Source organism: Canis lupus, chromosome 7 (assembly GCF_048164855.1).
Source record: "Canis lupus baileyi chromosome 7, mCanLup2.hap1, whole genome shotgun sequence".
Classification (NCBI taxonomy): domain Eukaryota; kingdom Metazoa; phylum Chordata; class Mammalia; order Carnivora; family Canidae; genus Canis; species Canis lupus.
Genome location: NC_132844.1, coordinates 38,659,708 through 38,685,647, shown reverse-complemented (window position 1 = coordinate 38,685,647; position 25,940 = coordinate 38,659,708).

Sequence of the window (25,940 nt, the reverse complement as noted above, 5' to 3'; positions counted from 1 at the left end):
GGCATTCTCTCCACAGCATCTCAAAAATATTTCTGCTACTGGTTCTGCAATTCTTTGAATACTCACCATCCTGGTTAAGGCAGTTGCTATCAAAGCACCTTAATTAGCATCTAACTGAGCTGAGTTATATGGCACCAATCTCCACTGAGCTGCTGAAGCCAAAATCCTAGTTATTCTTGATTCTTTCATAGGTGTCAAATTTAGCATTTATAAGTGTCACATCCACATAAAAACATCCTGAATTTGTCCTCTTCTCGCCATCACTACCATCTCTCACCTGGGCTGCTACAGTGCCCTTGTAATTCATCCAACTGCTTTCATACTTTTCTCCTTTTAATTCTTTCTCCACACATCAGTCAGGGTGAGCTTTTTGCAATTTAATTAGAATATATCACTCCTCTTCTTAAAATCCGCTGGTGACTTTCCATTGTGTTTAGAATAGGTCTCAAGTTCCTACCCTGCCTTATAAAACCACATATGGCCCAGACCTGCCTATTCTTTGAGAGGCTTTCCCTATTATTTATTCCTTCAACCACCATACACCAGCTGTAGCTGTGGTCTTTTGACTGCTGTCGAATATGTCAAGTTCATACCTGCTCTAGAGCCTTGGTACAAGTTGTTCTCCCTTTCTAGATTTTTCTTTTTCCTTGTCTTCACATAGCTGACTCCTCATCATTTAGATTATACTTTTATTATCACCTCTTCAGAGATGACCTCTCCAACCTCCCTACTTAAGTGGCTGAGTCACTCACATCATTGCTGGGTTCTTTCTGTTAGAAGGTAAGTTCATGAAAGTAAGGCCTTATCTGTCTTATTCACTATATGATACCTGAGGCCTAGAAATGTATTGATGGATGGAGGAGCTCACTGACCGCTGGTGAAACAGAAACCAACACTTGTTATTAGCCATTATTATTCAGTTCAATTCAGATTATAGCCAACTACTAAGCTGAAGCTCTGAGGAAGCATAGAGCAGTGAAATTCTCCTTTGGGTTTGGAGGTGCTGAGGGATGAAGATAATTGAATCAAATTTGGTCTATTTAACAATTAATGTGGCCCTGAACAATGCCAATGGGGATATTGATATTAAGGATCCTAAAGTTTGTTTCCAGTGTAGCAATTACTACTCCATAGTCTAAACTGTGGTTGTTAATTCACTGTCTACACCGATCTGTCAGGATTGGCTGGGTTAGGATGTAATAAAAACAAACTACCTCCAAATCTCTCATTGACTTAAAATGAGTGAAGTTTGTTTATTGCTCATGATATACATTAATTACTTCTGCTTATTGTAGATCCTCGATGACCTAATCATCTGAAGAAGCCACCATCTTGAACTTGCTAGAAGCTATGCCAGAAGGAAAGTAAAAGACATAATGTAATGAATTACATACTAGCTTCTAAGCATTCCATCTAGAAGTGACATATATCATATTGCTTACATTTTACTGATCAGAGTAAGTCATGTCACCTTCTAAATTTAATTGGGTAGGTAAGGGCAAAGAGAAACAGAATAGCACTAATGTTTACCCCTAGCCATTGAAAGGAGAAGAAAGGGAGACACAAGGTAATCCCTGATGCATAGAAACTATTAGAACCTGTTAGGCAGAAGTGATGGCTCTTGGATTGTGAGAAATGTGCTTGATTGGACCCAAATTTTTCAACTGAAAAGTGATGAGCAGCTTTCCTACTTCTGGCCAATAGAAGATTGGGGGCCCTAGGATCATTTTTAGTCTCAAACATTCACTTCCTCCTTCAAGGCTGTTCTTTCTTTGGCAGTACATCTATCTTAAAGATTTCCTAAATTCCTTTGTTGCTTATTCTCTGTTTTCCTCATAGAACATATTCCTTTTTTTTTTTTTTTTTTTGGTCTTGTTCTATGCCCCAGAAACTGACCTCTATGGACTGCATTATCCAAACTCCCTTACCCTCTGGCATTTTGTTGATTTGGTGAGTGTGAAGCACAGTGCCTTAGCCTGTTCAGGCTGCTGTAACAAAATACCATAGACTGGATAGCATATAAACACAGAAATTTATTTCTCATAGTTTGGAGACTAGAAGTCCAAGACTGAGGTACCAGCATGGTCAGATGAAGACCCTCTTCTGGATTGCAGACTTCTCTTTATATCCTCCCAGGGTAGGAGTTAGGAAGCTCTGTGGGTTCTCTTCTATAAGGCACAAATCCAATTCCTGAGGGTTTCACCCTCATGATTTTAGCACTTCCTAAAACCACATATACTAATCCCATCACCTTCATGGATTAGGATTTCAACATATGAATTTTCAGGGAGTACCTCATCATCCTTAATTGAAACCTTAACTCTGACGTGCCTCTGTAAATTGTCTCTATTAAATTATTTTCAGTTAAATACAGTTGACCTTTGGACAACATAGCTTTGAACTACACAGGTCCACTTACCTGTAGATTTTTTTTTTTTGTTAAATACAATATGGTACTCTAAATGTATTTTCTCTTTCTTACAATTTTCTTAATAACATTTCCTTTTCTCTAGCTTACTTTGTTGTAAGAATATAATATATACTACCTATAACAAACTAAATATGTGCTAATCAACTGTTAATGTTAATCAGTAAGGCTTTTAGTCAACAGTAGGCTGGCTAGGAGTACTTAAATTTTGGAGGAGCCAGAAGTTATATATGGATTTTTGACTGTACAAGGGGTCAGTGCCTCTACCAGCTGTATTGATAGAGTCAACTGTACTTTGTGTATGTCCTCTGCTTCCTGACAAACTGACTTATACAGCTTCTTAACTATTGGATTCCAAACAGCCACTCATAGTTCTTTTCTTGATGTATTTCTGAGATTTGCCATATTTTTGTTTTCTTACTCTCATGCCTCTCTTTCTCTTAATTGTGAGATCTCTGAGCTCTGTGATATTTGATCCAATTGAAAACTTCCGCTTTTTTGCTGAAACACCTTATTTCATTTAGCAGTGTGATGACCATTCCCTTTGTCCTAGTTTGCTAAGGCTCCCATAATAAAGCACCATAGACTGAGTGGCTTAAACAATAGAAATTTATTTTCTCAGAGCTCTGGAGGCTGGAAGCCCAAGATCAACATATTGGCAAGTTTATTTTCTCTTTCTACTGATGCAGCTCTCCTTGGCTTGCAGATGGCCACTTTCTCGCTGTATCCTTTTCCCTACGTGTAGACATCCTTTCTCTGTCTCTCCTTGTAAAGATACCAATTTTATTGGATTAAGGCCCCATTCTAATGGTTTCATTTTAATCTAACCACCTCTTTAAAGGCCCTATATCAAAATAGGGTTACATTCTTAAATACTTGGGGTTGGAACTTCAACATATGAATTTGAGGGAGACACATTTCAATCTATGACATTTTTTATATGACCTATGTCACAAGGCAGAGTTCCAGTTGGCCTTTCTGCATCAAAGCCCTTAGTTTCACCTTTTACCTATCAGAGGGGGAAAGTTGCCTTTTCCAACCCTAAAGGTTCCTGAATTTCTGGGCACTTCTTATTTTCTTATATTGATTGTTTCTGAAGTCATCTCTTCCTATGGTGCCATATAAAATATAGCCAACTTATAATCAATAGATGCTGTTAACACTGTTTTGTAATCTTTTTCTCTAGAGCTACATTTTCTGCCATCCAGGTAATCACAGGCAACAGTTTTACCAAATGTTTTGATAAAAAATCTGTATTATATTGTTCTAGTCTCCAGTGGTAGTTTACTTGCTGTCCACTACCCAGCCCTAAGCCACTACCATATATTTCGGGCTTGTTTACTATGGTAGCACCCCATGTTTAGGTACTAATTTTGGTATTATTCAATATAGGCTAAGTTTGCTGTGGGAAAACACATTTCTGTTTAAAAAGGATTTATTTATTTTAGAGCAAGAGAGAGCATGGGGGGGAGGGACAGAGGGAAATGGAGAGAGAGAATCTCAAGCAGTCTCCCTACTGACTGTGGAGCCCTACATGGGGCTTGATCTCATAACCCTGAGATCATGACCTAAGCCAAAATCAAGAGTCAGATGATTAACCCACTGAGCCACCCAGGTGGCCCAGTCACACTTATTTCTTGCATATGCTACATGTCCACAAATTCTACAATAGTCTCCTGGTAGTCATTTGGCAGTCTAGACTGTTAGAGCAGCTGCCACCTTGAATATACCCACTTACCATGCCAGAGGTATACAAGATCCATTGCTTCTTAAAACCTCTTCTCATACATGACTCATGTTACTTTTTCTTTTTACAGGTTATTGACCAAAGTGAGTCACATAGGTGCTTTTAACTTTAAGGGGACAGATAACTATTGCTATGGGCTTGAGAAGAGAATCAGAAATTTGTGAATAGTACTAAAGATTACTGCATAGCATCAACCCTCAATATTTGTTAGTTCTAGGAATGAAGAATATAGGAAAAAAACAAAGATTTAGGATAATCTGTGGTATAAATTGTGGTTCCATGATAATATTTTTGTTTTCTAAACACTGCACTTTTAGTTTTCCCTCCATATACACACAAGGAACAATCCCATCCCCTAATGACATAGAATTACATATTTCAGGGGGTTCCTGAGTGGCTCAGTCAGTTAAGCATCTGACTCTTGGTTTTAGCTCAGGTCATGATCTCATGGTTCATGAGATCAAGCTTCACAGCTGGCCTTGTGGTGTGCTCTGCACTCAGCAAGGAGCTTGCTTGAGATTCTCTCCCTCTGCCCCTTCTCCCTCTCACACATGTGCTCTTTCACTCTCTCCCAAATAAGTAAATAAATCTTAAAAAGAATTATATATTCAGCTCTGTGAATATCAGATGGCTATTGTGTGTCATTTGGTAATTTCCATACCTTTTCTTTCTTACTAGTAAAAAAATATGAAGAGGCTCTGTAGAAAGAATCAGGTAGAACTATCTTATGCCTTATTGTGCCTGTGATATTTATGATATGTATCTCGTTCCCTTCTGAATGTGTTTGAAAAGGAAGTCATATTTAAATTTATCATTCCCATAAAGAAAGAAAGATACTTAGTGTCATGCACTGCCAAGCAGATGGGCAGATGCCAACTAATGAATGGTAAAAAATTCTTCTAAGGCTCATTATTTCCATATAAATAAACTATTTTTCAGTTATCAATTTTGAAAGAGAATATAAACCCAACTATAAATGACAAAAAAACAACAAGAAACGATAAAACCAACATAGCAGCCATCAAATCCCAGCACATGTATCTCTAGGAAGTTAGTGAATAAGTGAATTTAATCACAATACCTCACCTTATTCTGAATAAGGTGCCAATTTAAAGTAGTTTCCAGTCTAGAATAGATGTGTCTGTAGTGGGAATAACTAAAAATGGAATCAGGTATACAGTGGAAGAATGTGCATAAAATTAGATTGTTTTGAATAGGTACAGTCTTTTCAGAATCTTCTCTGGGAATAAATTATTTTATTTTAAATCTTTCCTATATTTATTCCATCCTTTTTTCTGACTCCAAGTGATTTTTCTAAAATACAAATCTGATCGTGTCATTCCTCTACCTAAAAGTGGTCTGCTTCAGAACTAGATCACCATTAGGAAAGAGTCCCAGCTCCTTGGCATCTCCAGGTTAACATCATTGCAACCTCTCTAAACTGATCAAGGTAGGAATGCCCCTCTTCAATACACTAGACCACACTATGTGAGCTAAGAGCTCTGTTCTACCTCTCTCCTGTTGCTTGCTCTCTCAAAGCTCCTTGAATGTACGCTCTGTTGAGAAGTCCACTTTGCTGTTTCTTCCCTTTAGGTCCCCCACCACCTCACCACCCAGCTTTCTCTTGCCTTTCTCTTCTGCATTTGAGACTTGGTTATTTCCTGATTGCATTTTTTTTCTATTACATGTTTGCACTAAGTTCTGGTCTCGGTAAGCTCTGACTGCCACTTGTTTCCTGGTTACTGACTCACTGGTTTGCTCCAGACTTCAGAGTGTGGGACCCTTTAGATTCCTGACCAAGTGGGTCCCTGTCACTAGTACTTCTGGTTTCAGCATGTTGTTGGTCTGGACAACACCAGCCACCCCTGAATCTTTCCTTATCTTTTCAGAAATCTTCCACTGATTTATTGTGGAATCCTGGATCAGTCCTTTAAATTTTCTCTTTTTTTTTATTTTTTATTTTTCCCAATTTACAAATATGAGTCTTGATAAGCTGAAAACTGCCGTCACAGGTCTTTGACAATTAAGTGAAATAAAGCATATTAAAATGCTTTGTTAAGAGCAAAGTCCTAAACTAATATTTTATTGCAGTCCTTTTTTCTCAGAAACATCATTCCTGGATGTAATTTGCTTTGTATAAAGCTTTGTGATTTGGAAAGTACTGAATGACAGTTTGATAGACTAGTATGTAGGTAAGGAGAAAAATAAGAACTTTTGTTTTGACCATATACCATATTCCAAATACCATGCAGGCTCTCTAGATGTTACCTGATTAAATCTTTACATCTACCCTGCAAGGTAGGTATTATTATCTCTAATTTACAGTTGAAGAAACAGTCTCAGAGGCATAAAGTAACTTGTCCAAGGATATATAGTTTGTAAGTCATGGAACAAGAGAGTTGTTAACTTCTGTGCTATTCTGGAGCTGTGACGCTCAACACATGCTCTCCTTGAGATATGGTGATTTTTGCCTTTTCTCTAGTCCCACCATGCCAATCTGACTCCACTTTACGTACTTCCTGCCCTAGGACAATTGTGGTATATTAGCCAGACTTCCAAGATAACTCCCCTGTTGCTCTATTTTGGGGGTCATTTGTTACATAGCAATAGATAACCAATACATATGCTATATACTGAAAAAGCATTCTTGATTAGCGGTCTGTTGTACGTATGACTGGTGGATGAGGAAATTAACTCCAGCATGCTCAGCTTTTTCATTTAATAAGCAGCATTTAATAACAGTTGAGATTGGAATTCATGTCACTCTAAGTTCAAGGCATCACCTTTTATGCCATGGGGCTAGAAGGCTTGTGCATTTATATAGGGGCCTTTGGTGCAGGATAAAGTTGATACGGCTGATGTTTTGGTGCCCATGTACAAATGAAAACAAATATGAATTTTATATATGAAGATAGATTGGTAGGGAAGAGTTTGGGGACCACGGATGCTAGAGAACTCCTCAAATATTATCAGGTAACTTAATCCTGCACCACTTGGATAATGGACACTTTTACCTAAAGCAGAGGTCAAAATTTTTCTGCAAAAAGTCAGATAGTAAATAATGTAAGCATTGTGGGCCGTTTTTGGTCTGTTGCATATTCTTTTTTGTATTTTTTAAAAACATTTAAAAATGTGAAAGTGTTCTTAGCTGAAAGGCCTTACAAAAACAAGCTATGAGTCACTTTGTCCTAGCCTGGTGACAAATTTGTCACCCCTGACTACAGTCAAGTTCTCGAAGAGCATGGATTAATCTAAGAGTGGTTCTCTATGGGCTTCTAAGAAGGAATTAAGCCATAATGTCCTAAGGCTTTCATTGTATGCAGTGAATAAACTTCTCTTCTGTGAATCTAGAATGGTATTTGCTATGTACACACTTGGGAAAATTGACTAAATAATCACTCAAAATGTTTTGTGTTCTGTGGTTCAGATGACAAGCCCTGATTGAAAAGGCTAGTAGTACATTTGCTCACACACTTATTTATTCAACAATCATTAAATTGGCACTTTGTGCTCAGTTTGTATTATGTGATTCAGAGCTAAATGAAATGTAGACTTTTATTTACCTCAAAAACATCACATTGAGTGAACAATAAGAAATTATGAGAACAACTTAATTTCTGAAATTATGCTCAAGCAGAAACGATGCGATGATCCTCATAACTCTTTTTTTCACTAATTTGATTTCCTTACTATAAAATAAGAGCATTCTAGGGCACTTGGGTGTCTGCCTTCAACTCAGATCATGATCCTGGGGTTCTGGGATCAAGCCCCACATTGGACTTCCTGCTTAGTGGGGAGTCTGCTCTCCCTCTGACCCTCCCCCTTCTCATACTCTCTCTCTGAAATAAATAAATAAAATCTTTTAAAAAAATAAAATAAGAGCCTTCTTTTTTCTTTGCAGGGCTGTGATCTATTCTACACAGACTTACTGGTAGTTATTTGAAAACTTATAAGGCTTTCTAATGATATATGTCCACAGATGAGTTTGGATCTATCCTTACTTTCTACTGACTCTGTGACTTCAGGCAATTACTTAACATTTTTGAGACACCATTGCACCATAAAATGGAGAAAATGATAATACCTACTCCAACAAACTGTTAGGTAAATTTAAATGAGAAAAAAAAAACCATAAAGCCCTCAGGGGTAATGCTTAATAAGTAGCAAAAGCTCAACAGAATTAGCTATTATTATTACATTCAGGCTAGTCCCCATGGCTTCAGCAGCATCAGATACATGCTTTTAATTTTGTTTTTAAGTCAGATCCATATATCACACCCTATTTATTCTCTATGATGTGTATCAATACAAAGGAAACATCTGCAGTCTTGTCTAATTATATTGGCCTTCGCAGAAAATCAGTCCCAGCTATGGAGAGTAAGAAAACCTATAGGGACTCTACAAATCTTGAAAATGTTCTATTTTAGAATGATGGCTTGATTGGCTGCAGTAGGGTGGGGAAGGGTGGTAGGCAAAGCCTCACTTCAGCAAACTCCTGATTTTAACTTATTTTTTCCCTTCCTTTTGAGAGCTTCCTCATGCAGAAAAAATGGCTTGCCTCGCTCTTCTGGATTCTGAAGTAAGAATAACAGAACCAACCCTGAGTGAACTCTTACTTTGCACCAGGCTCTTGACACTTGATCCTCACACAGTCTTATGAAATAGAGAATATTTTATCACTCACAATTTATATGTAAGGAAACTCAAAGCACATATTGCCTAACTTGCCTAAGGTCATATGGCTGGTGCATCAGTAGTCTGGTTTAAATCCAGATGAGTTATTTCAGAGCCTAGCTCTTAATTCCACTGCTCTACTACAATAGAATAGAAAGATTTTGTGAATCACATATGCAATTTTAAACTTTTTTGTAGTCACATTTAAAAACAGGAAAAATAAGCAGGTATAATTAATTTTAATGATATACTTATTTCATCAATTATGTCTAAAATATTACCACTTCAGTATGTAATCAATATAAAATTTTGAATGAGATATTTTATACTCTTTTTTCAAACTTCATCTTTGAAATCCAGAGTGTATTTAATACATCTGTTCATCTCAATTAGGACTAGATACCTTTCAAGCGCTCAATACCCACATGTGGCTTGCGGCCTCCACATAGGAGAGCACAATTCTCTGCTACACATTCAGCTAAACTTTCTATTTATATCTCTCTGTTTATGTAATCTTTTTAGGTTTTGTCTTGGCATCTTCAAAAATGTAGAGACCTTGAGTACTAAAACTGAAAGTAAGTTAAAAAAAAAAAAAGGAAGAAAAACAGTAGTAATATTGTCATTGTCTGGGGATTTCTAATGATGCCTAGGAAAGCTAGTTCTTCAGTAACTTTTGTCAGACTTCTGACATATTTTGAGTTCGACTACATGCCCATTTAAGAACATAAGGCTCATTTACCATATTTCCCCTTTGGCCAAGCAGAAATCTAAAAATAAACTCTTAAGTTGTTAGGTTTGACCTAACTCTTTATATAAATATCCGTTTGCAGTTGTTGTTTTAGCAAGAGAAAAATCCAGTCCCCCAAGCTTTTTGGTTCTAAAAACTCTAGGAAACTGATTTCTCCCCTGAACACTTCCTTCCTCTAAGCCACATACAAACTGAAAAGAAAAGGAAGTGAAAATTAGATTTAATTTTGTGGTTTTTTTCCCAGAAGAGGACAAAAAAGACAATCCCCCTGTCTTTACATACAACATTTTCTTTGCCATTTCCTTTCCCACTACCAAATTTCAAGTGATGATCAGTAAATAAAAAATTGTGTTAATATAAGGTTTAACTCTTTGAACCATGCAGATTTTTGGTTTCAGGAATAACGTGGCATCTAATAAGTTTGGAAGTGCCCTGTGGGAAATTACCATGTTACATACCCCCCTATTTGTATTCCAGGCAATGTTTTTCCCAATACAACAGACAGGAAGTGTTTGTTGAATTAAATTTATTTTAAATAATTGGAGGAGACATAAGAAAAATGTGTATACACAATCATAAAAGAAACTGATTTGTTATTTAAAATACATTAGTGGAAACCGTAGATGTATTTTGATTAGGAAGAAATGACCTGTGAGCAAGGAGGACATAAAAATGTAGAAGCTATAACTTGAAAGGGTGACTGGGCTTCTAGATGTTCCTCTTTAAGTCTGTTTTTAAATGAAACTTTGATTTAAACAAAATATAAAAACTAAGTATAAAAATAAAAGTAGAAGAATATATAGGAAAATATTTGTATAATTTTGGTCAAAGGAAAGACCTTAAGGTAGTAGGTAGGAAACTTAGAAAGAAAACACAGTTATATTTAACCTATCCATCTATATCTATATCTATCTATCATCTATTTATCTATCCATATGTGTGTGTATGTGTGTGTGCATGCACATATGTATATGCATACATACTTAATACATGCCTTATAAAAAACAATGCATTGGGGGAAAAAAAGAAAAAAACATGTGCAATTAGAATAACATCCCAAGAGGGGCACCCAGGTGGCTTAGTAAAAGTGTCTGACCTTAGCTTGGGTCATGATCTCAGGGTCCTAGGTTCAGGGCTGAGTCTGGCTGCCCACTCAGCAGGGAGTCCACTTCTCCCTCTATTTCTCCCTCTGCCCTTTCCCCTCCTTGTGGACTCTCTTTCTCGAATTCATAAAAATCTTTAAAAAAAAAGAATAATATCTGAAGACTGATAATACATTACTATTCCTGATATACAAATGTCTACTAAAAAATCAAGTTATAAATACAGAAAAGAAAACGGACAGCAAACATTTTCTGCCTCACTAGCAAATCAGGAAAATGCAAAATATTAAAAAATTAGATGAACTTTTCCACCCATCGCATATATGCATGTACAGACACACTCACAAGGAAACATCATCTGACGCTAGTGAAGTAGGTCCTCTGAATAGCTGCTGGAGTGTACTTCGCTGAAGTGAGTACACTAGACTTCACAGAGATTTCTGTTGGATAATCTGCATACCAATAACATTGATGTTAGCTGCCTTTGCTCAAAGCATTTTAGCAGAGCATGTTTCAGAACCGTGTGTGTGTGGGTAAAGTAGAGCTATATTCACTATTAAAGTTATGTGTCCTTATATGTATTTTAGAATTAGAAGTGGATATAAGCCAGCTTGATAATATGCCTTATACAATTAACTTCAGCTGACATTTGGTGGCTTCAAATAGGTCTCCCTTTTTAGGACATTGATTTGTCATCATTCAAAAGAACTTGATGCTGACTTTGAAGGTAATCCCAAAAGAGGAGTTTCCAAAAATATTTGTACAATGATAATGCCAATCACATCAGCTCACAGCCTCTTAAAGGTGGCTACTTTAACTGAAACAAGTTATTTAGATGCATAAATCCCAGTATGTTTGTAAAAATTAGTAACACGACTTTATAACCAGACTCAAGGCAGAGTAATGAAAAATAGTTGAAGTAATGTAGGAGCGAGGGAGCTTCCAGCCCTCCTGCAGGTCTTGTGCTGAAGCTTCAGAAGTTCTAATGGTTCTTTTCTGTTTAAATCGCCCTTTTCCTGGCCTTGTTCCAAAATACTGGTACAGTGTTTCTTGTTTTCCATTTATTTTTATGCTTGCTCACAGTTTCAGGCCAGCAGCTAAATTCTTTTATGAGTTCATTTTTACCTGATTTCAGACAGAAGGTTTTAGACAAAAATGCTCTCTAATTTTATTTCACTGTCACTCACTTCTTGAGGTCCTTAATAATAGTTCTTAAGGCAGATAATGTTTTCCAATAAAGATTAAAATGAATATTTCCCCAGATTTCCACTCAGAGCTGCTATGTTGCATAACTCCAGGGGTACATTCTCCTTTCTCATTTTGAGTAACCCCGCATCACACATACACACCCAGGGCACACAGATGATACTCCCTTGGTCCTATGGGATGTAGAAGTCTTAGCTTAGCTTACCCTTATTTGGTAGGCATTATGTCTAAATCTTTAAAGCTTCTGGGCTAAAGGGGAGCTTGTATATAGCATTTAGCATAGAATTCTATATATACTTTGTCCACAGCACTTTAAAAGCAATTATGTCCAAAGAGTTTATTTCAGATTAATTGTATTTGATATTTTACAGAGGAGTGTGCCATTTATAAAATATTAAGGTAGAAGAAGGTGCTACTTATTTTTCAAAAGATACATCTCCTTGGGCAAATGTTGAATACAGATGTCTGTTAAAGAGTCAGTTGAATTCTTAAGTTGTTTGCTTCTAATGAAAACACACATTGTGTATGGGAGGATTTCTTTCCAAGTAAAGCCTTTTGATTAGCTAATTCTATGTCAGAGATGGTGTCCAAAAGGATCCATTGTCATTCCCCACATCCCCAGCTTCCCTTGCAGTTCAGTTGGCCTAGGTGACCATTTTGTCAATGGATTTTGGACTGAAAAGACAGGTATAGCTTCACACCAAGCCTAGTAACTGCTTCAGCTGGCCTCTTCCATCTCTTCCCTGCTACAGCAGAAGTGGACACTTCCTATACAACCTACACAACACTTCCAACAAACAACTAAACAACTAAACAACTAAAGCCTGGTAGGTTTAGTGCTATAGATGTGCCACTCCAAGTGGGAGGAATCTTCCTGACAGGCATCAGACTGGGATGTGAGCAAAAAAGGAATCTTTATTGAGTTATACTACTTTGATTTGAGAGTCAATTTGTTGTTATTTTGGATTAGCCTGGCCTAACTAAAACAATACATATAATATTTTTTAGAGATTATAAAAAAGAATTTCTATGTATATTCTAATGTATTTAAATATAATTGCATTTCCTTTCTAAGTTTCTTGTTGATCTTTAGATCTTAACCTTAACCAAAATTTGTACAAAAATTCTTCTATATATTCTTTCATTTTTATTTTTATACTTAGTTTTTACATTTTCTTCATATTAAGATTTCATTAAAGCATTCAAATATATCTTACACAAGTTGGCATCTTAAATTGGATGAAATGGTTTTGATCATTTGAAAACATTTTTAGGTCTCATATCACCTCCGGGTTGTTATTATGTAAATAGATTGTTACTGATCTTTAATTACTCTTGTTGATAAAGTGCCAGGCCACCACCCTTTTAGGTGGCTACAGCCACTTTAAATTTACTTCTTATACTTGACCAGAACATTCTGTCTTGCTAACTCCCCCTCATTTGGAATTCTGACCCCATTAAATGTTCTTCCATTTTCACCCTTAACTTTCACATTAGGCTTTGTCCTCAGCATTGCTTTTCCAGCTATAACTTTTGGAGCTTAAGAGCACTGTTTTCAAAATGTGATTCATAGAAGACTCAGCTTTTTCTTTTTTCTCCTTAGTTGCTCAGGCCTTCAGACTTCAGTGTTGGACTAAAGGGCCCTGTGCCTTTGCATTCAGTAAAGCTTCCCCTTGCTGAGTCTCCTGCTGTGTTTATTTAGGCTCCTCAGTCATTCAACCTGTTGGGGAGAGAGTCATTACTCTTAGGTGGTAATAGCAACAGAGTGCTAAACCATCATTACCTTCTTTTCCAAAGTTAAGTTTAATAAACTTCATAATACACTTTGAAAATTCTGGGAATACTTAGATTATTAAGCAATTTTCACAACTATTGGACTTTTGTCCCAATAGTGAACAGACTTTGAAAGATTCTTGTTCATAAGTTTATTATTAACAAATAGGTAACTTTTAACATACCACACATAGTTTTATAGCCTTGGTTAGGGTTCATGGCCTCAAAGCCACTAGCTGATACTCTGAGATCCTGTAGGAAATTACTACTTCATAGGGGTATTTTTTTTTTCTAAAGGCCAGGATTAATTATATTTTAATTATTTGTCTTTTTGAAGATACCATATAGTAACTTTTTTCCTTAGCAAAAATAAACTGAAATTGGACAAAAGAAAATCATAAATATGCATTAAGAAAAGAATAAATTTTTTTTTTTTTTTTAGGATTTTATTTATTTATTCATGAAAGACACAGAGAGAGAGACAGAGAGAGAGAAACAGAGACACAGGCAGAGGGAGAAGTAGGCTCCATGCAGAAAGCCCGACATAGGACTGGATCCCAGGTCTCCCAGATCAGGCCCTGGACTGAAGGAGGCGCTAAAGCACTGAGGCCCCCAGGCTGCCCAAATGTTTTTTTTTTTATTTGTGTAATGTAGTCTCATGCAACTATTAAAATAAAAAAATAGAAAGACAATGTTGATACGTGGAAAATCAGCATGAAGAAATGGCAAAAGAAAGAGAAGAGCACAGTGTTTTCCATACTTGAAGGTTAAAATCCCAGTCATAGCTCCAAAGTAAAGACTTTAGCTATGTAGCTATTTTGAATTCAGGTTGATTGGTGAATATTCTTCATTTTGGGGGATGGACTGATAAGGGAGGAGGTGCTTCTGAGGATTGCATTTCCATGAGGATTTAAAAATCTCCCTCCCCCCCCAAAAAAAAATAAATAAAATAAATAAAAATCTCTCCCAGGAATGCAACTGTTGAACATAAGTTTATGGTTGGTCCCAGTCAATGAGACTCACCATAAATATAGACAAGGAAGGATGAAAAGGGCATGGAGTGGGGGCAGCATGTTGCCATTGGGAAGTTCACCACATAGACATTAAGAGAGGTGTGATACCTAAGCTTTGTTTAGATACACTGATAAATTTAGGGAGAGGAATAGGAGTAGCAGAGTATCCAGGCATCTCTAGAGCTAATTTAGAGGTGACAGACCTGGCCTTGCAAGCTCCAGTGACCATCTCGAAACACTTGATCTTCTCTCACAGACATATTAGATATTAGGTTAGGATGATTCTGGGTATTGTGATAGATTGCAGAATAGATGTAACACAATAATGTCTTTTTTTTTTTCTTGCAGGCATAAAGTCTATGTGTGTTATTGCTCAGAGGGTGACTTCCTCTGTGGTCATTTAGGAACCAAAGCTTCTTGCATTCTATATCTTGACCATCCTGGAAGGCATCAAAGTTCATTACATCTAACTGACAGAATGAAGAAGAGAAAGCAAAAAGTCACTAGCTCCTTAAAAGCTTAGGCCTGGAGTAATATATGACCCCCATTCTCATTCCATTGGTAAATCAAATCATATATAGTGTCACCTACACGTCAGTGGGGCTGGGGAGTATAGTCTCTCTCTAGTTCCTGGTGTCTTAGAGCCACATGTGCATTCTGAAAAAGAGGAGCATGCATTCTCATAGATAGGTAGCTCTTCTTTCAAGTCAAGAACAAGAAAGTTTTCAAGAGGCAACTGAGTTGCAAGGAGACAATGGGAGTTTCATTTTTTATTAAATGCTTTATTGAGCTGCAGAGCTGGAAGAGCCACCCTGGTACAACCCCTGAGACAGAAGGTGAGGGAGATCTTGGGAGGCTAAATGTAAATGTGAAGCCTGTGCCCATTTCTCAGCTGGTGGTTTCATCAGGCAGAAACTTCACTGAAGCAGCTGAATCATGGAGTGTGTGGCATCCTTGGTTTTGGTTACATGAGAAGAAAATGGGGGGGAATGTTCCCAGTCCATCAAAGGGCCCATATAGGGATCCCAGAAGTTCCTGTGGCTCTATAACAAGGTACATAAAAGTTGGAGAAGAGTCAGGGATATAGAGTTTCTGAGGCAGCTGCTGGCCAGGCAAGAGGATTCCCCACTCAGAAAGGAGTTTGGAGACAAAGATCTCTGGTATAGCCAAAGGGGAGATGGTTGATCCTTTCTGAAGGTTCCTCAGTAAAGGAGGAGATCAAGGTGAAAATGAATGGTACCCCTAAGAAATCATGCGCAACATCTCTTCAGAGACCATCGTACTAGTGGAGACTTCAAAGAGGAGAATTCAGGCTACCTTCTCCCATTAACAAGTAACTAGCTATGTTGAAACCCTCCCATTTTTTTCTATTTCTTCTTCCCACATGACAGCTCATAGGAAGACAGATGGGAAGCATACCATGCCTCTTAGGAGCTACATACCCCACAGGCCAAAGGCTGAGCCTGACCTGTGGGGAAGGGAGAATGTAAAAGTAGAATTTTAAGTGAGAATAATTGAATGATGCTTGTCTAATATCTGAAAGGGACCAGAAAGTTACAGGATTTTCCAGAGATAAGAAGAGATTGAAAAGGAAATTCTGTAGATTATGGCTGGATACAATGATAGGAAAGTAACAGAACAAAATAAAAAACAACCGCTCCAAAACCAGCATGTCATGTATGCCCCTACCCTATCAAGACCAGATTGTTGATGAACTGGTTTCCTAAACACATAGGTATAAAAGCTAGGACTAGAAGACACCACTTTCCCTCTAGATTCTGCACTGATTAACTCATATTGGGCTCATTAATTGACTCATATCTGCCAAAATGCACTTATCACAAGGTAGAGGTGGACTGTGTGCCATTAAGCTTTGTAGCATTTTGAAGCCTAAGTGGTCTTCTTGTGGGTGGTGGAGGGAAAGGAAGGACAGAGAGAGAGAGAGAGAGAGAGAATCTGTTTTTTCCTGGGTGGAATTTAGAACCTTGGGGCTGGTATGATTGGCTGAGAATTGCTCTTCAGAACAGCAGAGGCTAGGGAGAATTGGGAATTTAAATATTAAGAGGGACTCTTTTGAGAACCAGGAACTTATGCATGAGCAGTGATCTCTTAGCACTAATGAAACTCAGTTTGGTGGCTTAAATGTTGTAATTCATAACTACAAACTGGGGAGAACTGAAGATGTATGGGTTTCAAAGATGAATAATTAAGAGGAATATTCATTCATGTTTGCTCAAAAAATGTATTGAATACTTAATATGTGTCACACACTATGGTAAATGCTGGGTCTTAAAGTTAAGAGTAAGTTATCTAAGCTCTGCTGGGCTAAATTTGTGAAAACAAACACAAGGAGCTTTAAACAGGCACCTGATCTGGCCTAAGAGTGAAAGATGATGGCTCACAGTGGTGACACAAAAGTGCAGGGTGTTAGGATAATAGGTAACAGTATTTTTCATGTTTAGGAATTCCTTTAATGTTGTTTTAATAATCCTTTCATAATAAATAATAATCATTGAAGGAAAGAAATGAAAATCTTGGCACAGGGAACCAAGTGGATAACTGCTTTGTGTTTTCCCTTAGAGTCCAGGGAAATTAAAAATAAGTTAACTCTCCGATGAAAGGTCTTTATCACCTCATTTTTATTTTCACTGCTTAATCCAGAGGACATCTTCCATTTGTTCATTTCCCCTTTCATTCCATTTCATGCTAGGTCCTGCCACATCCTGTTCATTTCCCCTTGAAACAAATCATGTTAAAGATTTCTTCTTGGTCTCTGTTGTAATTTCAAAATCCTAAGTAGTTTCAGAGGAAGACAATTAAACAAAGTTGAAGATCTATTACCCTTCCTTGCTATATCCTGAAAAGTTATGAAGAGAAGAGCTGCAGTGGCTTTTAAGGAATGAATCAAGTTGGTTATCTGAGAAACTCAAAAGACAGGAGTGCTCTGAAAGCGAATGATGAGTCTCTCATGATTAAGTAAAGTCTGAGAAAGTAGAGTTAGATGTCCAGGTGGATTTTGGAAGAAGCTGAAAAGGCTCTGATCTAGGCATTTAAAGTAAGTATGAATTAGAATATCCCAAATTCACATCTGTTTCTTACACACACACACACACACACACACACACACCCTATACACAGGGACTCAACATGTATAGATACTTAAAGAGATTGAACATTTCTAACTAGCCTATTGACAGGCTAAATATGTAAAATTGTTAACAAATTTAGACCTTAATAGAAACAAATAGCTGGGTCACATAAAATTTTCCTTCAGAAAATAAGAGTTTTCTGTACATTTCAATGAAATACCATGAGCAGTCTACCTTTAAAGAAGTATACATGATTCTCTTAGCTTCATGATATTAATACCAATTCAATCACAAGAATATAAAACAAGAATATTCTGATAGAGTCACTTGTATGCCTGAATTGAGGATCCTCAGTGATTTGCATAATCCCAGGCCCACTGCTGTCTAATGCAGGTTGGAGTCCTTGAAAGTGGCTATCACTAGGGCAGTAGAACTTTTGACCATGATTTCAAAGCATAGGACAAAGTGTGGGGTGAAAAAGTGAAAAAAACAGATAAGGAAGAAAGGCCAGCAGCAGGTTTAGTCCTTTCAAGGTTATTGGGTAAAATAAATAAATGCCTAGTGGTAGGTAATGCATTTGTTGATTATAAAGCAGCTATTTTGCTATCTACAGATACTTTGTTTTTTTAAATTGGCTTCTGGGCTAGATAAAATTTTCACCTCACTACTAAGTTTCCATTAAAAAATCTAGATTCAAGTAATTATTTTAAAAGAGCTATATATTTTACACAAAAATTGCCACAATAGTTTTATGCTAGACAGGAAGTCTTTGCTTTAGGATACTTACTGGTTTGAAAATGTGACACAACATATTTCATTAGGGAGTAAACAAATTAAACATTAAAAAAATCTTTTATAAAAGTCAATAAAGGGGTGCCTGGATGGCTCATTCAGTTAAGCATGTCTCTTATTTTAGCTCAGGTCATGATCTCAGGCAGATGGCGCCCTGCATTAGGTTCCACGATGGATGTGGACCGCGTAAGATTCCTTCTCTCTTTTTTTTTTTAATAAAGATTTTACTTATTTATTCGTGAGAGACAGAGAGAGAGAGAGAGAGACAGAGAGAGAGAGAGAGGCAGAGACACAGGAGAGGGAGAAGCAGGCTCCATGCAGGGAGCCCGACGTGGGACTTGATCCCAGGACCCCAGGATCATGCCCTGGGCCGAAGGCAGCACTAAACCGCTGAGCCACCCAGGCTGCCCCATATTCTCTCCTTCTCCTTCTGCTGGCGCCTCTAGCTCACACACATGTATGCCCGTGTATTCTCTCTCTCTCTCACTAAAAAAAAAAAAGAAAAAAGAAAGATTTTTAAGTCAATAAAAATACTCACGAATATACACAAAAATGGACTTCCATTGACAATACAGTGTTTAAAATACAGAAATTTTACATTACTCTTTTCACTTAATATGGTATCAAAGGCGTTTTCTTGTCTTAACATTAACTGTTTTCTTAGCATGTATACCTCTTCAAACCTGGTATATTGCTGCAAATATGGGCTTGATATAGAGGATATGAAGAGTGTGGAAATTTGCCAGGACATTTCTGTTAATTAAGTTATTAACTGGTTTGTTGAAAACTGTTGGAATCTTGAGAAGTATGATAAAGATAGACAAATGGAAATCCAACATATTGGCAAAATTTAAGGGTTATACTTTGTGATAGTTAAATAGTCCTACTAACTGATTGTCAGGGAGATTTACACACCTTAAATGTACTGCTGAAGCCAGGTGGGTCTGCCTAGCTGTGGGAACCACCAGGTAGAGCTTTTGGATCAAGTTGCAGAGGGTCTCTCCCCCAAAGATGAAAAAGGGTAGAACTGAGCTGAGCATGCCAAATTTATTATTAAATTCCCAACCTGATACATTACTCTACTTCCCTCAGGGAAAAGGGAGTAAAGGGGAGGGAAGAGGACAGGAGGCTTTAGGGAAAATCCCTCCTCATTGAAACCAGAACAGCTGAGAAAATGTGTTTCTCTCTAGTGGAAATGACTCCTTAATCCCTTCAGATTTTTTTTCATTCAACACCCTTGGTGGCTGCAACACATGGTTCAAGGTGGCTTTGAGGGATTAAGCATCAAAAATTCAAGATGTGTAATGCAGTGAAATTGGTAGCATTGTTTTATATTGCTTTGAATCCTAATGCTTTTTTGGGGTTTTTTTAGGGTTCTATGCCCAGAGCTGTGCTAATATGCTTGGATGCATTAAGCTTATTATAAACTGACTAACTGGTAAGAATGCTGACAAAATAAGCAACTAAGATCTTCATACTTAATTTTAAATGGTCCAGTTCCACAAACAAATCAATGACAGTTTGTCTTGCCTACAGATGTTTGTTCAAATATATCACTTACATCATCGTTCAGAATGTTACACCTCAGATTTTATTCTAAACACAAATGAGAGACATTTTTGAGTTCTTAGAAGTATGGGAAACGTGGCATTCTTATAAGATACAAACATTAAAATTCCTTTAGGCATTTCCATTTGTTTCACAATATAAACCAAAAAACAAACCCCCACCCACAACCCTAGGCTGCTAATAGTTCATTGTCTGATGTGCGGCTCAAGCAGGTTCTCACTGCCCAAAATTGAAGCAGTTTTTAGTAAGAAAAGCAATAAATGAGAGATTTAAAAGTTAAACTCTCTCTGTGCCAAATCAACAAATTGTTTTTATAAAATCTACAAGTCTTAGTTTTCAAAATGATATTGAAGAAACAAACATGGCTGAAGTACAAAGATGGTAGGTGTTATCCTCGATTCCTACTGATGTATAATAAACAGATTTTAAAACAAAAGCAGTGAGGACTTTAAATGAAATCCTGTGAGCTAAGAGTCTTAACATTTAGTGGTTTTGATGGCTCTAGGAGATTTCTTACAATTTTGAGGGAGAGAAATGTTCTTAGCTGAGATGGGAGTACATGCAGGGACTGAGGGTGGCTGACTAGAATTCCAAAATAAAGGTGTGTATTTATACTGTGCACAATACTATATATTAAGGATGACCTGTGGTTGCACCTCTTTCCCATCCTTTCTAGAAAGGAGCAAGGGTGCCCTCTTGGGCCTTGATGAAAAAAAGTTTACCTCATACTTTCTTAAAGTCTTGGGCCCTCAAGTCAGAAACCTCAAAGGCCAGTGGCAAATTTTAGCTGAAATGAGGCCTGAGAAGTGATAGCAGCTGCGTAATTGACTGAAGTCAGGGTTGCAGTGATTTCCAGTTCCACCTCCAACTGTCCCCTGGGTTTTTTCTAACAATGGGTGGTATTCCCATGCTGGCCTGCCCCCTCTCCTTAATCAAAACACCTTCCAGCTGCTTAAGTGACAAGTAGACTTGTATTTTGACTCTTTTGACAATAAAGACGGTGTTCTTCACCTAACCACACAACACTGCTTCTTAAAGTGCCTTCAAATTAACAAATGTAATTGTTGCTTTAGCCATAAAAACTGCAGGATCTGAGGATTGGAAGAGCATTGTAGATTATGTAATTTAACCTGTTTTTTCTAACAAAGAAGAAACAGAGTGTCAGAACTAATGTAACATAATTTAAAAACCACATGATTTGAATCTAGATCTTGGTTTCCTAAAACCCAATTGAATTAAGTTTCTGTTATATAATGTTTACAACAAATATGCGCTTAAGTCAGGATAGGTAAAGATCATGGTGGTTAAGTGATTTTTCCAAGGTTATATGATGATGTTTGGCCAAAGCTAGAAAGGAAACTGACTTCTTGACTTCCGGTTAGAATTTTTTACACATACATGTGTGCAAATACAAACACAGAAACTGAGACACAAGTCTGCCACTACCAGTTAGTCTACTATTAATCAAAGATTCATTGAGTGTCAGGAACTTTCCTGGTAACAGAGGATTTTGCTGAACAGGACAAAGTCTGTGATATCCAGGGTGTAGTAGCCATCAAGAAGCATTGCTAATGATTTTTTTTGCCTCCTGGTATATATGCCCTTGTACAGTCACTTCTCATATTGAATACTGATTTTGTATGTAATCAATAGGATGTTTCTGGATGACTGTGTTACCTCTAAAGCTAGGTCACAAAACACACTGGTTTCTTGGATCATTTGCTTTTGGAGAATCCAGCTACCATATTGTGTGGACACTCCAGCAGCCCTATGGAAAAGTCCATAATAGGAGTTGAGACTTCTGCCTGATAATCAGGAGAAACCTGCCAATTATGTGTGTCAGCCTCTTGAAATCAGACTTTCCAGCTCTAATCAAACCTTTCAATGACTGCAACCGTGGCTGACATGTAACTGCAACCCCATGTGAGACTCTGAGCCAGAATAAGCAGCTAAGCCATTCTCAAATTTCTAATTTATAAAAACTGTGTGAGATAGTAAATGTTCTTGTTTTAAGTTGCTAAGTTTTGGTTAATTTATCATGCAGCAATTGGTAACTAATATAGAGGCTGTGATAAAATAAACACAAAATTAATCAAATAATTTCAAGGATCAGAGAAGATAATGTGGGGCAATATGATAGAAGGATGGTGGAGGAGCTGCTTTGCTACGAGTAGGAAGAAAGGCCTCTCTGAGGAAGTAATATTTGAGTTGAGGCATCACTGTTCATAAAGAGGCAACTATGGAGATCTGGGAGGAAAGAGACTCAAAAAGAAGTAGCAATAGATGCAAAGGCTCTGAGTCAGGAAGATGTTTGGCATATTTGAAGGACAGAAAGAAGGTCAATTAGGCTGAAGTATAGTCAGCTAGGGAGAAAGTTGAAGAAGATGAAGCAAGAGACAGTCAGGGCCAAATAACCAAAAGCCTTGAGAGTCATGGGAAGCCATTGAGGATACGTAAACAGAAAAGAACCATGATCTGGCTCACTTTAGAAAAATCCCTCTGGTTGTTGTGTGGACACTGGATGATTGTTGGTGGGAATGCACCCAGAAATACCAACTAGAGGCTGTTGTAGTTGTGCTGAAGAGGGATAAATTGCCTCTTGAGTTAGGGTGACAGTGGTGGAAGTAGAAGAACTAGTTGGATTGGGGGTATATTTTGAAAATAGGACTGACAAGACATGCTTATGGGTTAGGTTTGGAGTGTAAGGGAAAGTGGAATCAAAGGCATCTCAAGCTGTAAGACTTGTGATTGAGAAATCACCCTTGGCTTAATTTTTTTTTTAAAGAAAGAAAAAAAGGAAAAAGTGAAGAAAAGAAAGAGGGAGCAAGGGAGGGAGGGAGAGAGGGAGAAAAGAAGGAAGGAAGGAAGGAGGAGGAAGAAAGAAGGAAAGACAGTAATTCAATCTATCCTTGTGAAATGATACATTGTATGGGAATTCTTTTTAAAAGTATTCAGCATTTTACAGCTTCAAGATATTCTTACTACTAATGACCTCATTTGAGTTCAAAAGAGCTTTTCTGCCTGAGAAAGGCAGCAAATGTTGGAACAAACCTGGCTAGTGGGATGAACTTGTGATTCAGAAGGAATCCCTAATGGCGAAAATGCTTATTAAATGCTCTGTGCAAGTATATCATCTCTAGTGGCAGTAGACTAGTGGAGTCCAGCATTTAGTCATATTTCTTAAAGGAGAAAGTAATCTTGAGAGAAAAACCATTTCTTTCCTTCAAAGAAAGAAAGGATTAAAATTATAGAGGGGTTCTTTTTACTTTTTGTTTTATGATGATTTTAAAGAATTTTCTGAACATCAGTTATAGTTACTGCTTCATGAAGATAACAATAAAGGGCAGCGTGTTTCTCAATTGTTACATTCTTTCTACATAGGAAATTTGGTTCGTATAAATATTAAAATGAAAAGGCGGTTTTCACTGTTGTACTATCAAATCCTGTACTTGGGAATTAAGTATTTTTAATGCCAGCATTTATTTCTAAGAGTAACACACCATGATTTGAAAATGATAAGGCACAGAAGTATATGCACTGTTTATGTTTGAGAAACTAATAAAGAGTTCCATTACACTTTATCCCACAAAGCAAAGACCATCACGGGTCACTGCAGCCATATTATGTTACAGTCCCGTGATATACTGTGTCAGCTGTTCTCTCCCTCATTCACACTCATAGATCTTAGCTACTTAATATACAGTTAAGCACATTTTTCTAAAACAAAGTAATAAATTCATTCAAATACTGAACAGATGTGAATAAAAAGAAGAGGGTAGTTTAAAAATATTTCTGTTGCTATCAGCAGTTATTTTGCCTCGTGAATGGCACTTGACTATTGATGTAAAATGTGACTGAGAGTGGTTTGGTTACCGGTAGTTGAACAATAGCAAGTTTCCCATTTTCAATCCATGTTTATTGAAAGTTCATAGTGCTTTTCAAATTATATTTTAAAGACAGCATCAAATTAAAATGGAAAATAGTTTATATAGATTGGGGAATGATTTTGTTCTACACGTACCTACAGATATAGCTATATACAATGTTACAGAAGCTGTTTTTAAAAATATATTTTTTGAGATATTTTCCTACATCTAAAAAAATGTATTGTTATCTTACTGATGTAAAAATTCCTCTTTGAACCACATTCTAGTAGACACATTAAGTTAAAGAATCAGAAATTGTTTTTTTCTAAATTTTTTCATAAGGTATTAATTAATTAATTAATTCATTCATTCATTCATTTTTAGAGAGAATGTACTCATGTGCATGTGTTGCAAGGGAGGGGAGAGGCAGAGTGAGAGGGATGGAAAGAGAAAATCCTAAGCAGGCTTCACACTCCCTGCCTGTTGCAGGGTTCAGTCTCTTGACCCTGAGATAATGACCTGAGTCAAAACCAAGAGTCAGTCACTTAACTGACTGAGCCACCCAGATGCCCCCACACTATTTTATTTAAACACCATCACTAGATTACTGGAAAATTACAAAACATAAATGTATTTCAGCAATTTGATTGCATATACCAATGATATGATAATTCAGAGTAATATACAGAGATTTGTAAGGTGGAAATAAGCTTTCTAAACACAAGAATGGGGACACAGTTTCATAAAAAGTCCATCCAAAGGAAATGTCAACCAAGTCAAGGCAAAGACAAATATGATGATAAAAGGAGCAGAAGGAAGACTACTAAACTTGAAATAAAATGTCCCTAATAGCAAACTGGAATCAGAAAGCCTGGCATCTCATATTAACTGTGAATGGGCTGTGTATGTATCTAACTTACATGGAAAATAAAAATTGTGTAATAGAACTGTATTTAGTCAAAGTTCTCCACAGAAACAGAACTAATGTGTGTATATAGAGAGATTTATTTTAAGCAGTTGCTTCAATGTGATTGTGGAGGCTGGCAAGCCAAAATCTGCATAGTAGGCTGGTAGGCTAGAGACCCATAGAAAAGTTCATGCTGCAGTTTGAGTCTGAAGACAGTCTGTTGGAAGAATTTCTTCTTCTTTTTGGGAAAGATCAGTCTTTCTCTTGAGACTTTTAATTTGTTGAATGAATATCACCCACATTATCAAGAGTAAGCTATTTACTGGGAGCCTACTGATGTAAATATTAATCTCATGTAAAAAAAATACCCGCACAGTAACTTCCAAATGTGTTTGACCAGATATTTGGGTACCATGGCCTGGCCAAGTTAGCACATAAAATTAACCATCATGAGAACATAGTAAATCATACTATGTATGATTCATACTTCATAGATTGATGGTAAGTGTATTAACTCATACAATTTTGGAAAATAATATGATCATTTTAATAAGAGCTTCAAAATGTGCATAGGCATTTTTAACAAATAGTTAAATTTCCGTAGAAATAAACCTAGATGCAGACACAAATAGTATAAGCCATAAAGGAAAAGACTGATAAATATGATATATTAAAATTAAAAATTGTGTGGCATAAGACACCATAAACAAAGTTAAAAACAAGCCGTTGACTAGGAAAGGTACGTGAAACATATGACAGAAAAGGTATGAGGAACTCCTACACTCCTACAGTCAATAATAAAAGGATTTAAAACCCAATTGAAAAATGAGCAAGGGTTGGTAGGGCAGTTCTTAAAAGTAGACACCTGAATGACTAATAATCATTTTATTTTTTATTTTTTAAATTTTTATTTATTTATGATAGTCCCACAGAGAGAGAGAGAGAGAGAGGCAGAGACATAGGCAGAGGGAGAAGCAGGCTCCATGCACCGGGAGCCTGACGTGGGATTCGATCCAGCATCTCCA